Source organism: Egretta garzetta, unplaced genomic scaffold (genome assembly GCF_000687185.1).
Source record: "Egretta garzetta isolate BGI_Z169 unplaced genomic scaffold, ASM68718v1 scaffold181, whole genome shotgun sequence".
Classification (NCBI taxonomy): Eukaryota; Metazoa; Chordata; class Aves; order Pelecaniformes; family Ardeidae; genus Egretta; species Egretta garzetta.
The window spans coordinates 385790-409651 of record NW_009258667.1 but is presented as its reverse complement, the minus strand read 5'-3'; the positions used below and the strand labels follow the sequence as shown (position 1 = coordinate 409651).

The following is a 23862-nucleotide window of genomic DNA, read 5'->3' as shown; positions in this document are numbered from 1 at the left end:
TCTTCCCCGCCGATTTGTCTTACGGCACATGGGGACAGCCTGCTCCTGTGCCTTTAAGACTTCTTCCTTGAACAACACCCAGTCTTCTTGGACCCCTTTGCCCTTCAGGACTATCTCCCAAGGGACTCTCCCAACCAGGGTTCTGAGCAGGTCAAAGTCTGCCCTCCGGAATGCCTGTCTCCTGGGAGACAGAGCTCTCCTTCTGTTTTTGTTCACACAAGCCAGGACCTGAATACAGGGAGAAATTAGCTGTTGTTGACAATAGCAGTCAGTGGGAGGAAGGTTCATCTCCCATCCCTCCCTCTACCCTTCCCTCATTTCCCACAGTGGTTTTGAATTGTTTTCTAGGCTGATACGAATAAGACAAATCCTCTTCCAATATTTCTTTCCTGATAAGATGCTCACAGCCTGTGAATGGTCTGCTGTACAGCTCAGAGCAATGGGGGTTGTTTGTGCCTTATGAGGAAAGCTGCTGGTAGGTGGGCGGTGAGTTTGCAGATAGAAAGAGGATGCGCAGGAACTACAGTCTGCCTGCACCCCATGGGAAGGGGCTGCAGAGCCCGTCTCCTGAATAAGCAGTGCTCAGCACTGGGATGCCGTCACTGGCTCAAGCAAACCATAAAACACAAGCCACTGGGAGCAGCCCCAGGGAGGTATGAAAATGTGCTTGTCCTGTTCTTGTACTTTTAACTTGGCATCTGCTGCTGGTCAGATACCAGGTTAGACAAATCTTTGGTCTGAGTGGGGCTGTTCTTGCATTTTTATGGTCTTGCCAACTGTCATCCCAACTTCTCATGTAAGGGTGGTCATCTTGGATCAAAAAACTGGCCTCATCATCTACCTTACTCCTTTCTTCTTAACCCTCTTATCATGCACCTCTCTTTCAACTTCAAGCTTTTAGGCAATCTTAAAAATTATTTTCCATCTTTGTTTTCACACTGCCTCAGGTCTCTTGGGGCTAGAATGGGAATAGCCAAAATACTATGAGAAAGCCTTTTCTCAGGCTATTTACAGCTTATCCAGAAGCAGAAAGAACTAAAAAAGCTCATAAAAAAACAGTTCTCACAAGATTGTCCAACCCAGTTCAGCAGATAAAAGGGATTTGAATAGCTTTGAGAACTATTCAGACTTTTGGGTGGTTCTCAGCCCTGACCTTTTTTCAACAGTTTATGGTTTACTGATCACAATCTGTATTTAATATCAATGTTAGGAGATCAAGATTTGTTTCTTGCTTGGGTAGCCTGCATGGAAGTAAATTTTACCCTTCTCCTTGAACACACTGAATTTGACAGTCAATGAAGGTAGGTAGGTAGGTAGGTAGGTAGGTGCCTAACTTATGCGCATTGTACCCTCCTCTCGAGCCATCAGAGATGACACATTGGACTTGGACTCCTGATTTAGGCATCTGCAACAGGCCTAAGGTTTAGAGTATTGAATATTCCCTTCAGCCTCAATGTAACAAAAGTCGTGTCCCAAAACAGGAGAAGCGACTGTGGAACTCAACAAGTGAAACTTGCTTTTCAGGCCATAACCAAAGCTACCTGTGGAGGGAAAAAAAACAGAAAAAAAAAGACAGTTTCCAAGCTTCTACATAGTGGCTTTTCAGGCAGGTGGCTGGGACGCTGTCCAGAAGGTGAGAACAGTGCTCGTTTTTACATTTCATGCCTTGCTTGGAAGCTAAAAGGGAATTGGTACTGGAGACAATCCGGTACAGATAAGTGCTTTAGCTCCTGTGTTTTCCCTAACAAGATGTTCCTGATCAGATGTAACAAGAACAGATCCAATAGGGTTGTAAGATATCTGCAGACCTTGAGGTGCAACATTGGTCTCAGTAAATTCAGTGGCAAAATTCCTGTTGACTTTAGCTGGATCCAGGTTTCTCTCAGATAATTTTGTCAAGAACGATCTTTCTCCTTGAGGTGCCCTTCAAGAACAACCAAAACTTACATTACAGAGCTTTGGAGCAGTGACATGCTTATAAGGAGAGTCCAATCCCCCCACCAACCAGACAATCTACCCCAAATCCCTGAATCCTATTCAAAAATGGGGTTTTGTTCCTAAGTTTTGAGCAGGAGGGTTGCTTCTTGCTCAATAGCATTGTGGTACCCTTGGCTGAATTAACTCTGGTATGGAAGACCTTAACAAAGGCTTAGTTATCATATTGAGAAGCAGCCTGCATTGTAGTCGTACCCATCACCCTCAATCATGTATCTACAAGTGCTTAGGAAGAAGAACTGAATGGACTGTTCACAGTATGGGAACAGTCTGTAGCTCTACAGCAAACGGATAGAATGGGAAACAGCAGTGAGGCTGACAAATTTGGGGGATTTCAGGATGAATTACAAGATACTTGGTGGTATGCAGTGCATTATTTCCTACAGCCAAAACTCAGGCTGAAACAGAATCTCCTTTTCAGTTACGAGTCAGAACTTACATATTTGCAGCTAACACTGTAGCTACCAACTGGGTCAGCAAGACAAACATGAGGAGGCTATCACTGGCTTTTTCAGCAGCAGATTTGGGGACCTGCTCTCTTCACAGATCACTTGTGTGGATAATTTTGCTCTTTTGTTTATGGCACAGTAAAATGATTTTCTGAGCTAAGTTAATGTAAATTCCTGAAACTGTACCTTTGCATAGTATGAACTATGAATTAATTAGACTGTATGAGAATCAAGGGAGCCTGGCAGTGAAAGGAGTAAATAGGCTGGACAAGGTTAAGTCTGCATTTGTAAAGATCTTCCACTGCAGGCACTGCTGAAAGAGACTGAGTTGGAGCCTGGAAGGGAGACATGGGCAGATTCAATGGAAATTCATTGAGAATTAATGGAAAAATCTTTTTTTTTTTTTTTTTTAAACTTTTTTTTTCTTTCTCCTTCTCAGTCATTAAGAATTGCCCTGGAGAAACAGCATCAGTTTATTCAGGATATGGGCAGGATTTTCCAAATCCCGCCTAGGATTTGGGTGCAGTGGCACAGAAGGGAGGAAAGGCAAGGAGCCATCCAATGTAAGGCCAGTGTGGGTGATGTCAAGTAGTCGTGAAAAGATGGAAACAAAAACAATGGGGTCATGGAAAGCTTAGGTTGCATGAACATATGAGGAGACTAAGACATATCTCATGCCTCGCTCAAGAGGAGACTTAATTCTGTTTGCTCTTACACTGGCCCAAGAGAAATCCTTGTCTGAATGATACAAATTTCTGTCCTGCTCTGTTTACAGTGCTTTCAGTCAAAATAGCTGGGACAGGAGGGAGTCATGTAAGGAAAGCAGTTTGCTTATGAAAAAGGTTTTCTTCTGTTTGTATATAATCTGTATACACACCCACACGCTCACATGTGCATAGTCACATCTCACAGATGAGGTTTTTTCCTAAAGAGGCTCAGTAGTGCAACCACTCATAATACTTTCTCACAGTTTTGCTTACTAGCAGTGTTTGGAACAAAGAGCCTGGTTCAAAGTCCATTGGAGTCTGTGGAAAGATGCCCATTGACTTCACTGAGATTTGGATCAGGTCCCAGGTCTTTCCCTATTTAGATGGTAGAAAACAGGCTGCAATTTCTCAGCTGTGTATGCTGGGCTAACTGGGCCTGAGACTAAGTGCACAGAAAAGCCCCACATGCCCAAGGCTGTACCTTGCAAATGAGTATTTTCTTTCTGTCTGCTCATGGATCGAGTTCTTCGAAGTCAGTCAAACTAATAATGCTTCTAGTCATTGGATTTTCTGTCTTGACAAGGTTTGGCAGCTCTCAGAGATGTTATCTTCAAGATGTAACCATCCCTGTGGTCATGCCAAAAGATACAAATGAACAATGCGACAATGAAAAGTAGTCTTTTTTAGAAATTGGAAGAACAGCAAATATATTTTGAAGGAAATTTTTCCAGATTCTCTTCTGAAAAATAGATATTCTTCCACAGGCTTGAGTAAAAAGAAGTATCTGTTGTTTAGTCTTGGCATCAGCACTTACATTTCTTCCTAAAGTACACGTTTATCAATGCAGTTTTGCAAAAGGTTTAAATGAGTGACTGGTGGAAGCTTTTGCAGAGTGAGGGTTGCATTGACTGTGCTGAGTCTGATGCCCTTCTTGAGAATTACTTATTTACCTCCAGACCTTCTTATTTCCAGGCTTAATTTTATTTTTTACTGTAATAGCATTTTGAACTAGATTTTTGTTTTGTTTTTAATCGAGACATTAAAATTACTACTTCAAGCTTAGAATAGGCGTGAATAAGAACAATAGCCTATACCCTGTCTTCCATCTATGAATAGGTCTGCATTATTTTGAGGCTTTTTAGAGTCAATAAGAGTTTTTCCATTTATTTCAATGTGAATTTCATTGATTTTGGGCTCAGGAGAAGAGCTGGTGGGGGACAAAGTTACCTTTAAGCTGAATGTCAGCACTCTGATACTTCTGCACCAGAGGAATCCATTCCAAGCCCATTGTTTTATGGAGTGATAAATTACTGAAGTGACATAATTATGTGGGTGGCATAAGATTTATGATGTCCTTAATTATTCATTTATTTAAGTGTTTGGGGGTTGCTCCTAATGTGACAGATGTACACACTTGTCAAGGCACCAGCTGAACCATCTTTCTTTTAAATAAGATTATTTACTTTTGGAAAAAAAAATAGATGAAGATAGTAATCTATTTTTTTCCATTTAAATTTCATCCAGACTCATAAGAGAGTTTGTTTAATTTTCTTATCTTCATTATATTTTGATGACAACTTAATTATTTTAGAAAAATTAATAGTTCCTCTACTTCCCTGCGTTAAACATGAGAAGAGTATTATGCACTAATTATAAGGAGTGAACTACAACTGACGTCAACAGAATTTGTGTGACTGCACATATTCTAAATGAAATCAGAATATTATACAACAGCTGGAAGACAGTCTAAGAAATAACTTTTTGAATGCCATGTTAAGGCACATGCTGACTAACACATTCATTTAATTCAAAAATCTCTACACAAATAGTGTTCTTGTCTACTGACTTTTGTGTAGTCTGGAAAATGTAAATGAACTGATTTCCATGCTCGTTCTGCCCAAATGTAGTGATTCATATTTAAATACATCAGTTGTACTCTGATTAGAAATTGGTCTAAACTGCATAAAGCCTGACATAGGCAGAGTCTGAAGAGCTCGAGATAGTAGTCACGTCTATAGTCACTATAGGCTGGGAAGGAGATTCATCACCAACTCCAGGATTTTGAAAAACAGGTGAAGTCTGACATCCTCCTACTTGTAGAGCACAGGAGCTCATTTTAATAATTTGTGATTAAAAAAAAAAAAGAACAACCTACATTTTGATCTTTGGCTGCATTTATCCCACTCCTTTCTGAGTGGATAATGGATATTCTTTTTTTTGCGACACTACATGAAGAGGGCCTAGCTGTGCATTAAGGGAGCTCCTGCAGACACAAATGGCAGACTTGGAAGCAATCTGTGGCACAGAAGACCATGGAGAAAACAGTGGACTCACTTCTAGGATAAGGAATTACTTAAAGGGCACAGGAGCGAAACAAAATTTCTCCATTCATATATCTGATCTCAGTGTTTGTTGCAGACTCTAATGTCAGTACACAAATTAATTTGTGCAGACATTTGAGAGTAGACCTCTCCAAAGCCACAATCTGTAAGCTAAAACAAAGATCACCAATAACATCTGTTCCAAGCATAGACAGTAACTCTTTGGAATCACAACTAGTTTTATTTCCTGTAAAGTGTTTACAGTCATTAAGACACTGACATTCATGATGCTGTGGAGTAATGTGTTGGTAAGAGAGTGGTAGAAACCAAGTGAATGTCAACTGAGGATCAGCTCCTGCTGGACTCACTCAAGAAAAGGGAGCATAGTTGTCCGTTAATCAAACGCACAAATCATTGGTGTGATTGACAAGATTATATTGGAAGCTTATTTTAGCAGGTACCTATTAGTACTCATTATATTTAAGGTAACATCAGGGACATTTCTTTTCCCAGGCCTTTTGGGGGGAAGGTTTTATTTTTTTGCTGCTGCTGTCCATTCTTTTTGCCTGAAGAGGATTTACTTTGGTAGATCTTGAAGTTGCTTATGAATTTGATAAGGCAATTCACCCTGTAAAAAAAAGATATTTTAGTCCCAAACAACTTGAGTTTCACATTTGGTATATATTTTTTCTTTTATTAAACTGTCAATGAAGACTACATTCTTACTCTGCAAAACTGATAAATATTGGATACCAGAAATTGTTGGTGCATTTATGCTGCTGATATGACGATTCTTGGCTGCAGGTATGCAGACTGATTTTGTGTAACTGAAAATTTAGAGCCACGCACTTGGTATTGCACTTGCATGTTACAGGTTAGTGTGAGGGGAAAAAGAAACCATCATCTCACTGAACATAGAGCTTGCCCTCAGGGGCTGAGATGTCTCATTGTAGCCCTAGCTTGAGCAACTCTTAGGAATCAGGGAATGTGAATGAAAATATAGTAATCCTTCTTGGAGAGAAGCAATCCTCTTGAATATATGCCTTGAGAGAGCGGAGTGTCAAAGCAGTGGCTTTTTCCTGAGTATAGAGCTTATTGCTGTTCCCCTCATTTAGCTGCCAATAACACACAGCAAACACGGGGCTAATAGTCATCTTCTAATATCTCCTCTGATCCGTTTCATGCTCACAAAGGAAAGGGAGGGAAAATGCGATTTATCTTTCTTTTCCTCTGTAAAAATATAGAAAATTTCTGGTAAGGAAAGAGATAAGATCACCTGGCATAAGGACTTCTAAGTCACACTGGACAAGGTTAGGACAAAGATAGCAATATCAACAAGTAATTGTTGAGGAAATTCCTTAAAATCTGATGATATTTTCTCAGTCTTCTAGTAACAAAGTATCTATTAAAGATTGATTTAATGGGATGCAAAGTTCACCAGGCCTCCAGAATAGTAATACAGCATACAAGTTTAGGTGTTGATATAAATATCTTTTACCCAGATCTTTTGATGTGAAATATCTTATATGTCTATATCTTATCAACCTATATCTTTTAATGCATACACTCTCCTGGCAGGCAGGGCCAGACCACACACATCACCCCTGTGGTTACAGAGCTGCTTCTGTGCAATTTGTAGCTCGAATAACTTTGCCTTCCTTTTTCCCTGAGTGCATTGAAGATACCAAAGGCGAGGTTTGGAAGCGGAAATAGGTGTCTTGCATGAGACAAGTTAATACAGGTGGCAAAATAGACAAGTTTGGGGAAAAGGTTTCTTGTTAGCAAAAAAGGCAAGAAGCTCCAAGATGATTAAACTGTATCAAAACTAGTGAAATGTAAGTGTGCTTAATTTAATCTTATTACAATTACCCTTTTTTCTTGTCTCTTGGTAGCCTTGATGAAGCCATCTTGAGCCCCAAGGTTTGTCATTTTTTCCAGGTATATAATTTGAGCAAATAATAGTGTATAATATTTCCTGATAAACTACTTTCTGTACATTGGAACAGATTCAGCTGGAGCAGTTTGGAAAATTGCCCATCTCCTGAGCAGCTCATAGCTGTGTGGTGGGGGCATCTTCCTAAGAGATGAATGCAGAGCTGTTGAGCTGAAGGTGTATTTTAATTTCCTTCTCTCACTTAGGGCTCTGTGCTCTAGAGTACAAAGGTGTAAAAAAGTAGGGAAATAGTACTATGTTTAGAGAGAAAAAAGTTTTATTTGGAAAAACAAAAATGAAGAGAGAACTATACATACCTCTTCAAAGAATGGTTATAGGCTATAGAACTTGAGTATATAGCGGTGCCTCTGTACAGCCCTGCAAAAAAATACTGTGAAGTGGGCTGTGTTTCACATGTAACCTCAGAGCTTACTCTTGGTTTGCTCGAGGCATCTGTACTGTGAGCGTGACAAGAGTTGGGTATCCATCCTCAGGTGCAGTAGGAGGTCAAGTGCAGGGGTCTCTGTTCAAGGACCAGGCTTTAGCAGTGTGACATCAAAGCATCTAACTCTCAAGTTCCTAAATCTTTAGATGCATCCCTAAAGGTCAAGCTTCCAAATATTTACTTATCCCAGAAGGTCTGAAGAAGGAAGGCTAGCCAACAGGCTAGTTGGGGGGAAAGGGGACACGTGAGACTGAGGTAAAAATTAAATTGCCTTTTATTGTTGCAATAATCTGCTATGTGGTGAAAATGAACTTTATTACAGAGCATTCAGGAATCCCCAGGGTCTGGTGGGCTATAGCTTTTTTTCACTACTGAAATCTACCCAGTGTGTTAAGCATATCACCTCAATCCAGTTTCAGTTATGTTTGATTCTTAAATGTTGTCATCTACAATGTTTCACATATGAATAACAACTTACAAGTTCTTTGTTGAGAGAAGGATTACCATCCTGCTAGCACTGGCAGTCAGTCTCTATTTATCCTTCCAGCAACATACAATCTTTAAAAATTCCCATAGCTACCTGATATTTATAGGCACATTTATTACCCAAACCACAATTTTACTTGTGGGAAGGCACACAAATGCCCTGCATTGCAGAACGTCTGGTTTGGTTGGTTTTGGTTTTTTTTTTCCCCTCCAATATTTCTCTGAATTTATTAATCTTAGATGGGATTCACTTCACCTAAGAGGAAAGTATTTGAGTGAAACTACCGGTCACCTTCTACCAGCATTTTATAGAAACAGGCACTTGGGAAGAAACGATTCATCCCAAGAGTCTGGGATGACTATTTCTCTTCAGGGGTTGTTTTCGTCCCATCACTGAGGTGGGAGGTGCTTAGGTGCCTACCTTTTAAATGGTGATTACTAAGTGAGATGAATTCTAGACTGTTAATTTACAAAAATGCTTCACACGTTTGAGGTAGTATTCTGACCAATATCAAAATCACATTTAGCTTCTGATTGCAAATATTTAACCTACTTTTTTTAATAGAAAATCTTGGATCTGGGAACTCAATTTTTGTAACAAAAATATTTTAATATAAGGGAAAAAGCCAGTTACTTCCAGAGCTAATGAAAATAATGGGTTCATGCAGTAACTTTAATTTAGTTGCACAAACATATAATAAGAATACCAACAGCCTACGCAGTCATTACCTTGGTTTTGGTTCTGGCATTAATCGTGCTCAATTCCCATTCACAGTGCTGTCAGAGTAGTGTGCTCTCTTCCTCTATTTTTAAATCTGTAAATGCCTATGCAGAAATCTACGTATTTTGGATTACATCAGAATTTGTATCTACATAGGAGTATTACCCCAAATGTGGGACACAGCAAAGAGCAGACATGCAAGTAAGTGAAGCAGAATTCCATTCCAGACAATAGAAAATGAATATAAAAATAATCCTGTGTTAAGCATATCTGGCCCTCTATTTGACCAAAACTGGTTCAAAAAAAAAAAGTAAGAAATTTCCTAACCACCCCAAAATCCTCTCCAGTGACAATACTAATGTAGATCTGAGCAGTTCTGCAATGGCAAGAGGACTGGACTTTACACAGAGACTGACATTCTGGGATCTCACTCTGTGCTGCAGGAGAGAGGTTGTTCTCTTTTTCTCATTCTGTTGCATTTAGGGGAGCAAAATTCCTATCTGCAAAAGACAAAGAAGCAAATGGATTCCAACCACAATCAACAATGATGGCATTAATACAAATTACCCTGTTGCCCAGGCACCAAACCACAGCTATACTGCTACTAATGCCCTGTGTAAGGAAGGAAGAAGCAGCCTGAATACTCCCAGGAAGAATTTCTGGACATTCTGATTACATGGGAAATTCAGGGACTGAAGCAAAATCCCAAACACTGGTTTTGTTGAGGTATTTTTAATTTAAATTTTTGCCTCTATTTTGTGAGCACAAAGATTGTGGACATCTTGTGCTGCTACATTCCCCTTGGGCTATGTTTGCCAATATATGGGGCTGTGTGCCCTGGGACTCATAAAATCTCGGACCAGGCAAGCAATGATATAACTCAGATCTTTGCTGTTAGGGAAGGGCCACTACAGTGGATTTTCGTTACTTTTCAAGAGGTTGTTAAAACTCTTGGCAATCATTACTGGAGAAGCAGGGTAGCCAGTTATCATTTTGCTGTTTTACAAATCCATTAATGCTTCACAGTAAATTCAGCAGTGTTCAAGTCCCTGAACACCACCAACCTTCAACAGCAAATGGATGAAGCAAGATCTTCTGTTACCAAGACTGCATTAACTAAACAGACTATGATGTACCTTGCCAAAAAGCAGGAAAAATAAGCAAAATAAATACCCAAAACACTGGCTGAATTTTGCTCTGAATTACCCTGATGTAAAACAAAGAGAACATGTACAGAGTTTTCTTGCACTTATAGTGGCTAAATGTCCTTTGGATGCTGTGTTTTGAGATGCATAACCAAAATTTTGTTTGAAGAAGGTTTATAGGAATATCACAGTTTTTGCCATATTGAGGCAAATGCCAGAGGTCTGGGACACACAGCAGACAGAAAAAACTCCTAAAGCTCTTGACTTCTGCCAATGGTCCGGACTGCCAACAGAGTTGTGGACAATATAGGATGTATGAATATATTTCTTCCTCTTAACACTCTTCAGAACCCTCTTTGAGGGAAACACAAACACACAGAACATGAATAAATTTTCTACTATCTTTCATCTTTCTACTCTTCAGAAACTGGGCAAGCTTTCAGCCTGTGGCTGCCTATTACTAACTTTAGCTTGTTTAGTTGCTTTTTTGTGCCCATTTAACCAATTCATCATGACAAATGCTCCACACTGGCTCCAGAGCTGGCACGTCTGAAAATATTTACTTCCCTGTTTCTTTTGTTATTGTTTAGTCTCATGTAGTATTTTCAAAATCAGATTACACATGAGATGAGCTAGTCTCCCCACCAAAATATAAGATTGATATGAGAATATGCTTAAAGCCTATCTAGTCAGCAATTTAGGAAGCAGATACTTGTTACGCTGATTTTTTTTTGTCCTGAATGTTTGTTATTTTCTTGGATGTGAGAACTACCCTGAACTTCATAATATACTTATTAAGATCGAGTTCCTTCAGAGAGCTGGACAAGGAGATCCTGTACCAACTCATGATTCCACCAGCATGGTTTGCTTTGTTGACTGGGACCTCACTGATTTCCTGAGCTAAATAATCTTCAAGATTGCTTTGTCCTATGCACTAAAGTCTATATGTAAAAACATTGTACAAATTATCTGTTGCATACACATACTTTCTTCTGTTTGGATTTGATTTAGATGGCTTTATTTTTTTTTAAGAAAAAAAAATTTGCATTCAGAAAGCCTAAGATGTTAATTTGTATGACAAAATCCTTTTGCAGATTTTTTGCTAAAAAAGGAAGCTCCATATGATGTACACTAGAAACGGTCTAAAGCTACATGATTCAATATTGCAAAGCAACATGAACAAAATTTTTTTTCTGATCATCTGTGAACCTTCAGTTTTGGAATATGTAACAAAGTTTTGGATGAGATATTTTAGTATTGATTAATCTCATTTAAAAAAATAAGAAATATAAGACCTTAGTCTTATTTTAATTCCCTCATACGGATCTAGAATACCTAACATAAAAAAAAAAAAAGAAGTGTTTTGTTTCCTGGAATTGTAACTTAGAACTGCCCTTAAAAGTAATTTATATATCTCCTTTATCCTTTTTCTAATCTATATTATCTAAATTAATACATGAACAAACAGAATGAACAGGTTGCAGCTGAGGGAAAAAGACTGACTTGTTTAACTCCAAGGACCATACCTGACCCAGGCCATACTTGTTAAGGCCACAATCTTCAGAGAACTGCACAGGCTGATTAAGAAAGTATAAACAGATTACAATAGAAATATGGTAGATACAGTCGTGGCAGCTCAACAATGTATTTGAAAATTTTTTTGCTGACTGAACTGCCATTTTTTCCAATTCCTTCTCCCTCACTTGACTTTAAAAAAACTTAATGGAAAAGACAACAGAAATAGCAGAATTCACTCAACTAAAAAGTAGTATTTTCACAGAGAAAAAAAAATCAAAAAAGCTATCAGGAAGAAAGAAAAACATTTCAAAGATGCCCTTTATGATGACCTCAATCATAAAATAAACAGTAATATCAAGAATGGGAAAATGAATTTTCACTCAAATAAATAAATAAATAAATACCATGTCCTTCCAGATTGGAAAAAAGCAGAATAAAAAAAATAAAATCCTTCCATATTCAAACCATATAGCACAAAGTAAGAAAAAAGATGCATCCTGACAGATTTATGGTCTAAAAGCACTGGGAATTTCCACATTTTTCAAGGCTAATCACATTCAGAAGAGACCTAGCCCTGGAGCAGGGTATATATATTTATAGATGTTCCATAGACTCTTCCAGTACTCAAGTGAAACACTGGACTACTTTCTTTGTTAGCAAAGCAAGAACCAATGCACTTAGGGCTGGCAGCAGTAACACAGAGACAGAAAGCCCCCAAAGAAAGTGGAAACAAGCTCTCTAGCTTTCTAGTCAGCATGCCCAAGTGATTCAGTCCCAGCTCTAGGTGCACATCCTACACAGGCATAATGCTTGAATGACTTTGGAAGAGGCTGTGGTACCATCTTGGACTTACTCCGACATAATTAAAAGTAAGCTTGGGCTCATCTACTTTGCTCTGTGAGAAATGCAATATATTCATTTCATCATATAGCAGCGTGCTAGTATAGACGAAATGGATTTTCTGAAGCTGCTCTATTGCTGCTCTGACCTGACTGGACATAAGCTTCCTCCAGGCTGGAAATCATTTCAGGAGGGTGCATTGGCTCTGCTTCAGATGGAAGAAGACGGGCTTACCAGCACCCCCTCCTCCTGCCATGGACCCAGCAGCCTCCTGTCAGCGCAGCAATGGCTGTAGCTTGCCAGGGCTCAAAGGCAAAAGAAATAAGCTGTGGGCTCACACTGGGTTTAGAGAACTGCTTGCTTCACCTGTGCCTAGAAGCTACCCTGCCCAGCAAGGCTGATTCTGCAATGAACTGGTCTGCATGTCCTGACGGATCCCATCCACCAGCTGAGCGTCACTGTGGGGCTCAGGCGCTCGTGCTTGGCATCTATCACTTCACCAGAGCAAGCAACTCTTCTGGGCTGCAGGGAGAGGGGAGGGAGGAGGAGTTCTTCATTTCCAGAAATAGTTCTTCAGAAGAATAAGCTAACCCTAATGACTTTCAAAAATTAGTACTGCATGTGGCAAACAGAAAAAAAAAAAAAAAGAACTTTCAATAGACATTCCAAAGTGCCACTTAGCACTATAATTCAACTAGCAATTCAATTTTCCAAAGTCTAAATTCAGGATACGATGTGTAAAAAAGACCCAATTCAAAAGACATATGAATGAAATGGAAATGCAAGCATGTGTGATTCATTCCATCAGCATCACCAGCTTTATAAATGCAGGTTCAAAATAACCAAGGTCAATATTTCTCAGTTATAAAAGTGAAAGGAAACTGCATTCATGAGAAACAGCAATAACTTCAGAGCTTTAATGAGGGATTTTGTGAGAGGTAACAGCTTCTTTCAAAAATGAGTTTTCCCCAAGGCATGAAAGGTAACAATAACAGTGCAGAGATCTGAGTGTCAAAACAGTCAATGGTTTGGGTTTTGTCTGAATCTGGATTCTCCCATACAGTCAAAAAAGACCTAGAAAAAACCTCAGACTTTTCCATTCCCATTTCCTCATCCCATTTATGTTCTCCAAGTTCCCCCAAGTTGTGGGCTTGTTGGAGTTTTTGAAAATGTTTTTGAGAAGTGAAAGTTTATTTTGGCTTTTTCCTTTTGTTGATAGAGATCTGTATTTTCTCATTCACCCATGCTGAAGGATTGCTTCTCTGGAAACTCTATTTTTTCCAGAATTTATGATACTGGCATACAGAAAGGGCTCCACAATGTCAGTCTTGATGTCCTGTGATGAGTCAAGCCTTGTCACATGTGAAATCTTTCCCTCGGTTTGAAAATGCTGCAGTAAGTGGCACTACTCTTAGTCTGCTGCGATCGACTTTCTCTTTTTATTTCAGAGGTTTGTTTTCTTATGTTTCATCTGCTTTCTTATCACATATAGTTTGTTATCTTTGGTTCTGAGGATTAGGATTGTGGCATATGCAGATATTCATGTAAGTTTTTTCCAATACATATATGGTACCTGATAGCTCTGTTGGGAGAATTCCAAATTACTTCATGGTTTTCTTCATGAGGAAATATAATTCATGAGCTCTCGTGCCAGAAACAATTCAGACATCTATGCATCATTCTAGTTTGGAAACTCATGCTATATTTGTACATTCATTCTGAGTTGTTTTCCCAGCCACAGGGTCTGAAGTTTCTCATTAACCTATTTGCTGTAGGCTTATCTAAACAAGGTGGGGTTGAAGTTTATGTGAAAACGGGAAAAGTTCTTGACTAGATTTTTTCGCTTAGTTCAGATTTGGTTTTTTCTTTCTTCATATTTGTTTTTTTTTTTTTTTTCTAACCTAAAAAAAAATCCTATTGCAGTTAGATTTAGATACTATTACAGGAATGGAATGAAACACAGTCATCCAGTAAATATTTCTTTAAATTAATTATTCTTTCATAATGTCTTTGACAGTACATGTTTATTTATCTATAGCAGGTTTTTTTAAATGTAACTGGAAAAATATAATTTTTGCAACCAGGAGGCCCTTGTATCACAGTACGATGTGCTCGTAAGAGGTGGCATGCCTGGTTAGCTTTGTCAGCTACTGGGGTTTGTTTCCAACAGAGCCTCACCACATATTCTCACTCTATCAAGTTGTGCTTAAGCCTGCAAAATAAACTTTACTCTTTATTTGGTAGGAGTTATCTTTGATTTGAATTTAGAGGTAGATGTTACTTTCCTTCTAGCTAGTGACCTCTTAGGGACCTAGCTAGTTGTTACAGAGGTAGGCAGCAGCGGTGCCCGTACCATAACCATGCTAATTTCAAATATTTTATAACTCTTTTTTTAGTACTGTATTGTTGATATGAACTAGGCATTAGTGGCACATGCTTTTGTTTCTCTTATCTCTAGTGACCAATTTGTATTTCATCTACTGCTGTACATGACAAGAATATACTGCCATGTATTGAATAGGGAGTTAAACCAGAGCAAGTGAAATTGGAATGAGGCCTTTTGAATACAGTTATGTTCACCATATGGTAACAATTATTGTTATGCAATTTACATAGGTATTGGTTTAAATTAAAACATTCAGAAGGGCCTTCTTAAAACTCTAGATGCTTTTAAACAATTCATCCAGATTCCTAATCCCTGAAAGGCCCTTTGGACCATTAATCAAGACATGCTGGCTTTTGCCTTTCACATTTTTCTTCAGACTAATCCGCAGAAACAAGCAAATAAATTACGCATTAAAATTTATGAGTACAAATTTTCCTTCCCTCTAACTAATGTGTGTAATTTCCCCTGGAGAAATTCCCTCCTGCATAAGAAATTAAAGTTTTTAGGCAAGGAATAGTTCCACTGTCAGGAAGAAAAACAAAACCATTGCCATAACCATGTTATTTTCAAACATTTTATAATTTTGAATACTATATTGTTCATATGAATAAGGGATTAGTAGCATATATAATCATAGTTAGCTCCTGAATGTCACAACACTATAATACAGTGTGAAAAAAATTCATGTGTTAAATATTTTTTTCTGCCAGCAAGAAGATTTTTTAACAGTTTATTCTTTTAAAAAGCCGCAAAAGGAATAAAACTCTTAAAGCAGCAAACTTTTCAGTTCTTTTGATCTTCTGGCAGCTGAAATCAACAACTTCAGAGCCTACGGACACATTGGTTTCCAGTCTAGACTATGAACTGCATTTGCAGGAGATTAACTGTTTATAGGGAGCGGACAGACGAACCAGATGCATGACTTGAGAAGGCTGTCTCAGTTCAGATGAAAATTTTCATCAATTTCTGAAGACTCAGCAAAACTCAAGGATAGGTTTTTATTTGATTCAAGAGTAACACTTGAGGTCAAAATGGACCTTTTGAAAATCACAAAAATTAAGACGTAGGCATTTTAAACTCCTACTTGATAGTTTTCAATGGTATTGCCACTGCAGCATACTTGTTAACATCATTTTTACATTGGAAAGCTTTTCAAAACCAAATTATTTGTGCAGAAAAGTAAGGGCTTTAGCTTGGCTTCCAAGAATATATCCAGTGCACAGTTGTCCGCTACACTATAAATACACATTTTTTTGCAAGAGGGAAAGCATAATTGTCTACTGCCAGTGGCGTTGATTGTTAGAAGATAGTTATTTTCTTGGGTAATGTCAAGACGGAGTCTTGATTAGTTCTATATTAAGACAAACTATTGCATCAAATATTTGAGCCAAGCAGGCCTTAGCTTTAGCATAATGTATGTAAGAATGTTATCTGTATATTGCTAATATATCTTTTCCATTTGTAAAGAGGAAGGACCTGCAAAGGAAGAAACAGCCCACAGCTGCTGAAATTTCATCTGTTACTTACCCAGCATTTTAAACATGTAAATTTGGTTGTAGGCTCCCAGCAGTAAGAGACCTCACAAAAAAAGCAACAGTGGACTGACAGTCTCTTTGCAATCAACCTATTCAATGTAATTATACCTTACTGTTGCTCAGATGGGTTTGTTCTTCTAAAAAGCAGAACAAGGAAGAACTGCATTTTATTTGAATTACCTGGAAACCAGCTTTACTGAGATCAGCTGGGTATTGTACATAGAAGAAACAAAATAAAATAATATTAAAAAAAATCTAATTACAGAATAGGTTAAAGTTAGACCTGCAATAAACTGCCAAGTGGTTTTATTCTATTGTTGTGGTTTAACCCAGCAGGCAGCTGAACCCCACACAGCTGTTTGCTCATTCCCCCCACTGCAGTGGGATGGGGGACAGAACTGGGAAAAGAAAAGAAAGATTCATGGACTGAGATAAAGGCAGTTTAATAGGACAGAAAAGGAAGAGAAAATAATAATAACAACAACAATAATAATAACAGTAGTAATAATAGTAGTACTAATAATACTACTAATAAAAGAATAATGATAAAAGAACATACAAAACAAGTGATGCACAATGCAATTGCTCACCACCCGCTGGCAATGCCCAGCCAGTTCCTTAGCAGTGATCACTGCCCCCCGCCGAACTACCCCCCAGCTCATATACTGACCATGACGTCCTGTGGTCTGGAATAACCCTTTGGCCAGTTGGGGTCAGCTGTCCTGGCTGTGCTCCCTCCCAGCTTTGTGTGCCCCTGGCAGAGCAGGGGAAGCTGAAAAGTCCTTGCCTGGTGTAAGCCCTGCTCAGCAACAACTAAACCATCAGGGTGGTATCAACATTCTTCTCCTACTAAATCCAAACCACAGCACTAGGCCAGTTGCTAGGAAGAAAATTAACTCTATCCTAGCCAAAACCAGGACAACATCCACCCCTTGTTCTATACCATCTATGTCATGCCCAGGTCCCACACTTTCCAATGCATCCCAATTTATCATCACCACCTTTCCCATCTTTTGATATATACACACAGCTATCGTTCCCTTAGTCTATGGGCCATCCCTATAAAACATTTGTTGATTTCATTTAGTCTATGACTTTGGGCTCCATCTGTCTTAACAGTCCTCCAGGGCAGGAGAGATGGTGTGTGGTGTTGGATTATTGCACACTGAAGCCAGTTCTAGTTCCATTAACACTGCACTTGTCGGGTTCTGTCATTGCTGTGCTTCGTTCGGCTTCATCAAATTTCATTCTTCATTAATCTGGGTGATTCTTACTATAATGCTTTTGTTATGGCACATAGCCACCATAGAAATGATGACATGTATTGTATAGCAATTAGCATCATACAATTGAATTAATTGGCTGTTGTCACCCAAAATCAAATCCCTTTGAGGTACACATCAACTTCCCCATCCTTCTGCATCACCCATCAAGTGCACCCAGTTCCTTGAGCAAAAGCAATCCCATAGGTGGTTCTGCCTTTTCCTGAGGACAAAGGCACAAACCAGGACACTATACAGCACAAAAGCAGAAAACTTCACTTTTTCTGAGTTATACAAAAATAGCATAAAAATACCATATTAGAAGATATTAGAAAGTTTGTACTTTCTCATTTTGTCTTCAAGACAGCTTATCTGTGGGACTTGACTTTTCCGAACTACAGGGGATTGTAAGGCTGGATTATCAGTTGAATTACATAGATATGTACTTGCTGACCAGACACTGAAGTAGAAATTTAGAAGAGAAATGCAATCCATTTGTAATACACCACTCCAATAAGTCTTAAAACTACAGGATTCAGCATGCAACTCCCCCTTTGGTCCTGGCTGATCATCTCCAACTTTTCTATTTCAAGGTAGATTCTTCTGTGCAAAGTGGAGGTTTCCCATGTTCCGCAATGTTCAGAAGAGAGCCTGCTGTGCTCCAGGAATGAGTGCTGCCACTTTCACTGGGACCATCAAGCTGTACTCTTTCTCTGGACAAGTTGAAAAAATGTAGGGGATATGAAAGTCTGTCTTGACTTAATTCCTGAGCTTTCATCCAGGAAGAGATTTAATGGACCCATGAGACAATACAGCTTCATACTTTTGGGGGGAAAATAATTTTCAGGAAAAAGAGGTTTTGTTTCTGAAATAACTCAGTGGCACTTTGGGGCAGGTTGGGAATAAGAAGGTCTTTCACATCAAAACAAAAAAGAGAAAAGGTATAGATAGGCAAAGAGTTAGATAAATCTATTTGACATAGCTACATTCTCAATTTGACTAGAGAGACGCAGAATTGCAGGTCTGAATAAAAGAAAAACACGAATATCTTCTTTCATTCTTTCCAGATGTGCTTTAATGATTGAAGAAGTCCAGTAAAGCCACCAAGATTCTGGATGCTTCATCTAAGCCAAAATTAACAGGCAAAATTTTGATACCTAACTCACTACAAATATTGGAAACAAACATCTCTGACCTAAACTGTTACTATTTGTTCTCATAATTTAGGGGAGGAATTGAGGTGGTGGTGGTGGTGGTGGTAGTGGTGGTGGTGGTGTGTGTGCTATTTTGTTCTATTTGTTTGAAAACTTAAATATGAAAATTGCCAATGACTGTGGGAATGGGTACTCATAATAGCAGCTTTTCGTGTTTCTCTTGATAAGCTTAATCAAAGTATCTGATTATAACCCTTCCCTTAGCACTTCATGTATTGTCTCCTTGGGAGCACAATGGATGTAATTTCACTCTTTCAGACTAAATGATTTTCATGGTAATTTCATTGCCATTATCCATACCACATGTGGTGGTTTTGTATATAAATGTGTCTGACCCATGGCTTCTAACTAGTAGTCTGAAAAAAAGTAGCTTTCAAACATAATAAAAAGGTAGAAGTCATAGCAGAGCTAATAGCATCAAGTACAGATAAAAAGACACAACTTGGACATAACAAATCTGTTAAATAGAAGCTGAATTAGAGGAGGATTATGAGACCATACCTGATTATTCTTCAGTGGAAATAATTCTTGCAAACTTATAAGTTAACTCTTGCTAGATTATTCTGCACATTAAATATTTCATTTGCAGAAAAGTCTGATGCATCTCAGGTGTCTCCGTGGAAGACAAGAAATTCAATGTGATTCACCTTTGCCTCTACTATTCAAGTGTTACAGCTTTGGAACAAAGTAATGAGGTAGATGAAATGTCAAGAGAGCAGACCCTCCCATTGACTGGAGGCCAGCAGAAACCAGTAAGTAGTCCCACTGAAGAAACCTACTGGTAGTCACATAGGAATGTTCGGTATTACTGCTTGGACATATCCAAGAGAATATCTCTTCTAGTACAAACTTTGCCTTCTTTTAAAACATAAAGATGATGAAGCAGAGTTGTATAAACAGCAGTATGGAAGTGTATGATGAGATACTACATGGAAGTAACAAAATTTATTTAACCTGATTATCCATTATTCAACTATGACAAAAGACAGAATTAATCTTGTTAGGATCCCAACCACAGGGAAATTAAAAATTCAGGATCCCCTATACAACGCACAGCCAAAGCTCCCCTGTGGAGAGTTGGCCTGTGCTGTTTGCCAGCAGCATGAAGATCACAGCTACTTTGGGTTTCACAGCCAGCACCTGTCTCCTGCAGTTAACTATCTGTATCTGTTCAGTCCTTTCTTTCTCATATGACAGATGCTCACCTGAGGATGCGGCTGGCACAGTGGGACGGATACTCTGTCTAGAAACTGAAGACCTGAGCTGGCTGTCTCCCTTCACTTGGCTGAAATAGAAACTTGAACCAGCATCTCCTACCTTGCATAGTGTATACCATAACACTGACATATTTGGTTCTGTCCCACTGAAACTGTTCTTATTCAAAACACCTAAATGACTGCTGGTCAGAGAGCTCTTGAAAAATATGGAGGGTGAAGACATGTGTGGGCCAGAAGACACAGGACAGATTCTGCTTCACTTTGGTTTAATAAACAGTGATGTCTCTACTTTTGCCCTCCTGGGATGTTTTCCTCCACTTTATAATGCTGTTGCTAGTAACTGTTTAAGAGACTGGGCCCTAACTTTTTTTTTTTCCTCTTATAAATTGTCCTTTCACTGAACAGGTAAGCTACCTTGTCTACTACACTGGTAGAGTTGGCCTTATTGCATACCAGGTGGCATATGACTCTGAAATACTCAAATTAAGTCAACATTGTATCTAAAATTCCTTCAAGGCTTCAACAATTTGACATAAAAACCGCTAAAATGCAATGGTCCATGCTCATATGGCTAGAGATGGGCATTAAGGGTCTGTGCTCAAGAGAAAAGCATATTTCTCTAACCCATGGTAAGCAATCTCCCTTCATTCTTCCTTGGGTGATATAGCAGGAACTTGTCAAGCTGTTTTAAAAACATCTTATATTTTATTTAGTCTTGTTGTTATCCTTATTTTAATTTCATTTCAGTATGTGTATTTGATACCTTTAGAATTACATTGATGAGGCAGGTAAATGGAAAATTTGAAGTTTTTTCAATGAAGAAAACAAGCAATCATTACAGGACAGATAGTTTATTATATCTGATCGGTTAACACAGAAAGTTTTAACATGCTTCAATACACATGACACACTCTTTGAATGTCATTCATGCAATGTTTGATTCCTTTTTAAAAGTCTTTGTCAGAAAGACTGAGTCAGATTTGAAATTCAGAAAATATACTAGAATACAATTTTAAATTACTTTAATCTGATAAACAAATCCTCCCTTACTGCAACTTACTGTATTTTAGCAATCATGATAGCAATGTACCGCAAATGTATTCATTATTTTTCCCAAATGCATAACATCTCATGAAGGGCCCTTTGCTTTACCTCAAGACCAAGTTAAAATCATCCAGCCTCATCATGCATCCTGTGTTTCAGGTAAAGTTTCAGATCATCTTGAAGGAAACACCACTTGATGAGATCACCTTGGAGTGCAGCAGAAATAACACAACCTGCCTTGCTACGGTTGTGTCCTATCCCCAGGGGATCCCTTGGCTCCTGCCGGCAGCAACGTGCCAGGTAGTACGTGCCAAGTGGGTACATTGTTCCTCTGATATTCCCAGTCCTAATTCTCTCACTGCTTTACCCATATTTGGTGAGAATGTCTTCTTGGGCCTGTTTCAGTGGAACCATTTATTGTCCCTTTAGTGTTGATAGCTGGAGCATGGGCCACAGCCAATGCTGCATTTCAGTTATTCTTGCCCTTCTGTTTCAGAAGACTTTGGGGAGAGCAGTCCATGAGCCCACTCTCATGTTCTGGGTGAATATCTAGGTGAGGTTCAGAAACGCCATGAGGTGTTCCAGAGCCCCTGTAGAGTCCCTATGTGACAGATGATGGGCTTTCACTACCTAGTCCATAGATGGGACTGTTGTCAGGGAAATAAAACTACATGGAAATGCTAAAAATAAAGCTGACCAGACAAGCTTGAGAGTTTTTAGGCAGAAAACCAAAGCCAGGGAGTGCCATGGATATACTTTATTTATAGAGGCAGTTGATAAGGAGGCATATGATAGTCTAGGGAGAAAATTAAATCAATTTAGCTTAGACAACAATACAATTAGTCCAATCAAAAGCTGGCTTGTGAGCTACTGACGATGGAAAATTATAAATAATTCATTAAGGAGAGAGAAATTGTCTGATGATATCCCACAAGAATCAGTATTGGGCTACCTGTTTAAAGTTTGGATAAATACATCTACAAAATTCTGTCAAGAGTAATGAGTTATTCAAGATACACTTAGAAGAGAGAACAATTTGGACTGCTTCACTAAAGTAGAAAATAACTGATATGTATCACCGTACTAATTCCTGGGGGGGGCAGAGGGGTGGGGGTGTGTGTTGAGATGCTTATGAAAATACGTGACCAATTTTGCCAGCCTTCACAAACCAAACAATTTGGGCTTTTACCTGTCAGTGGAAGCTTTTTTTTGCACATAAGCCTGATGTTACATGTCTCCTTCCAGCAGAATTAGGGTAATAGCTCTAAGAACTGGGATTTAGTTTTATTGGATGGAGAATCCAAAAATCCTTTGCTCCCAATTTTCTCACATTCAGACCTACGTTTCTCAGTATTTCCTTTAATATCAGCCACACTATGTAGCAGCATAAGAGAGAGCCCAGTGCTGTACATCTCTGGGCTGGTATCCAGCCACTCCTTGAAGAATACACAAAATTCTTCTCTATTATCAGGCAGCTCAACATATAGTGGCAACTTTATTAATATACCTGATGAAATTAGACTCCTGCTAGTAATGTCTACAATAGAAAATGGTAATTATTTTCTTTTATCTTCCTTATTACAAGAATATTTTTACTATCTAGTCTCCCATGCTAACACCTCAACTGTGGAAAGCACAGTGCTAATTAGGTAAATGGACTTCATAGAAAAAATTGGGATGGCTGTAGTCACCAATCTCTGACTCCACTATTAATCATTTAAGTCATCCAACTTTTGCAAACCTCAACTTAAAATAAACACCAGCAGCTAAATTCATATATACATCAGTGGTCAAGACTTGTTTACATTTGAAAATGTGGTGAAATAGCCAGAATAACTGTTCCATTGTAAATCCTCAAATGGCCACTATTTTCTGAGACAGCTGCTTCACTTGATTTCTGAAGATAGAGAACCTCTGAGTCATCAAAACTCTCTCCCCTGTCACTGAACAGAGGTTTTCAAATAACTAGTTTTATTTTAGGTCTCTTCCTTGCAGTCTGCTGATTTATCCATTATTCAAGTAACCACATTTTCCTCTGTCCTTGAATTATTTAAACTGTTGTGCATCCAGACAAACACACTTTCCCAGCTCTCCAGTAAGATTCTATTATAAGCAGATATTTGTGTCTAAGCACATGCATCAGTGAACGTAAAGACTTAATATAGTTAACATTATGATCATCCTTGGATGCAAAACCCCATCGATACTATTTATAAAATACTTAGAGCTTTCACTTCACGTTTTATTTGCTAATGACATTTTTTGTTAAGGAGCCAATCTGGCTGTGCCAACTACATATTCTCCCCAAAATTAACCTATGGAACCTCAGGCTGAAGACAAAAATTATATTCATGGTTTAAAACTACCACCTTAATCAGAGTATTATTGTGTTATTATCCTAATACTCAATAATGCATTTCTTGTAGATAATTTACATATGAATCAATGCCCAAGAATAACTGATTCCCCTGATATCAAATAAATTAAGGAACTGAAAGACGTAAATAAAATCTATTTATTTCAAATTATAGCAGCAGCAGCAGGTTTAAAGAGTTCAATCTGTGACTATCATGCAATTGTAATGCAGGGAAAATTAGCTTAGAAAAACTCGTCAAGAAGTTGAAGTAACCTGTTTTTACAGCAG

At 38.6% G+C, this 23862-nt stretch overlaps 1 protein-coding gene across 1 annotated transcript in view; it reads right to left on the bottom strand.

Moving 5' to 3' along the window:
- VIPR2 (vasoactive intestinal peptide receptor 2) overlaps nucleotides 1–23862 on the bottom strand; it is a 227810-nt gene that overhangs the window by 90486 nt on the left and 113462 nt on the right. The window lies entirely within an intron of this gene.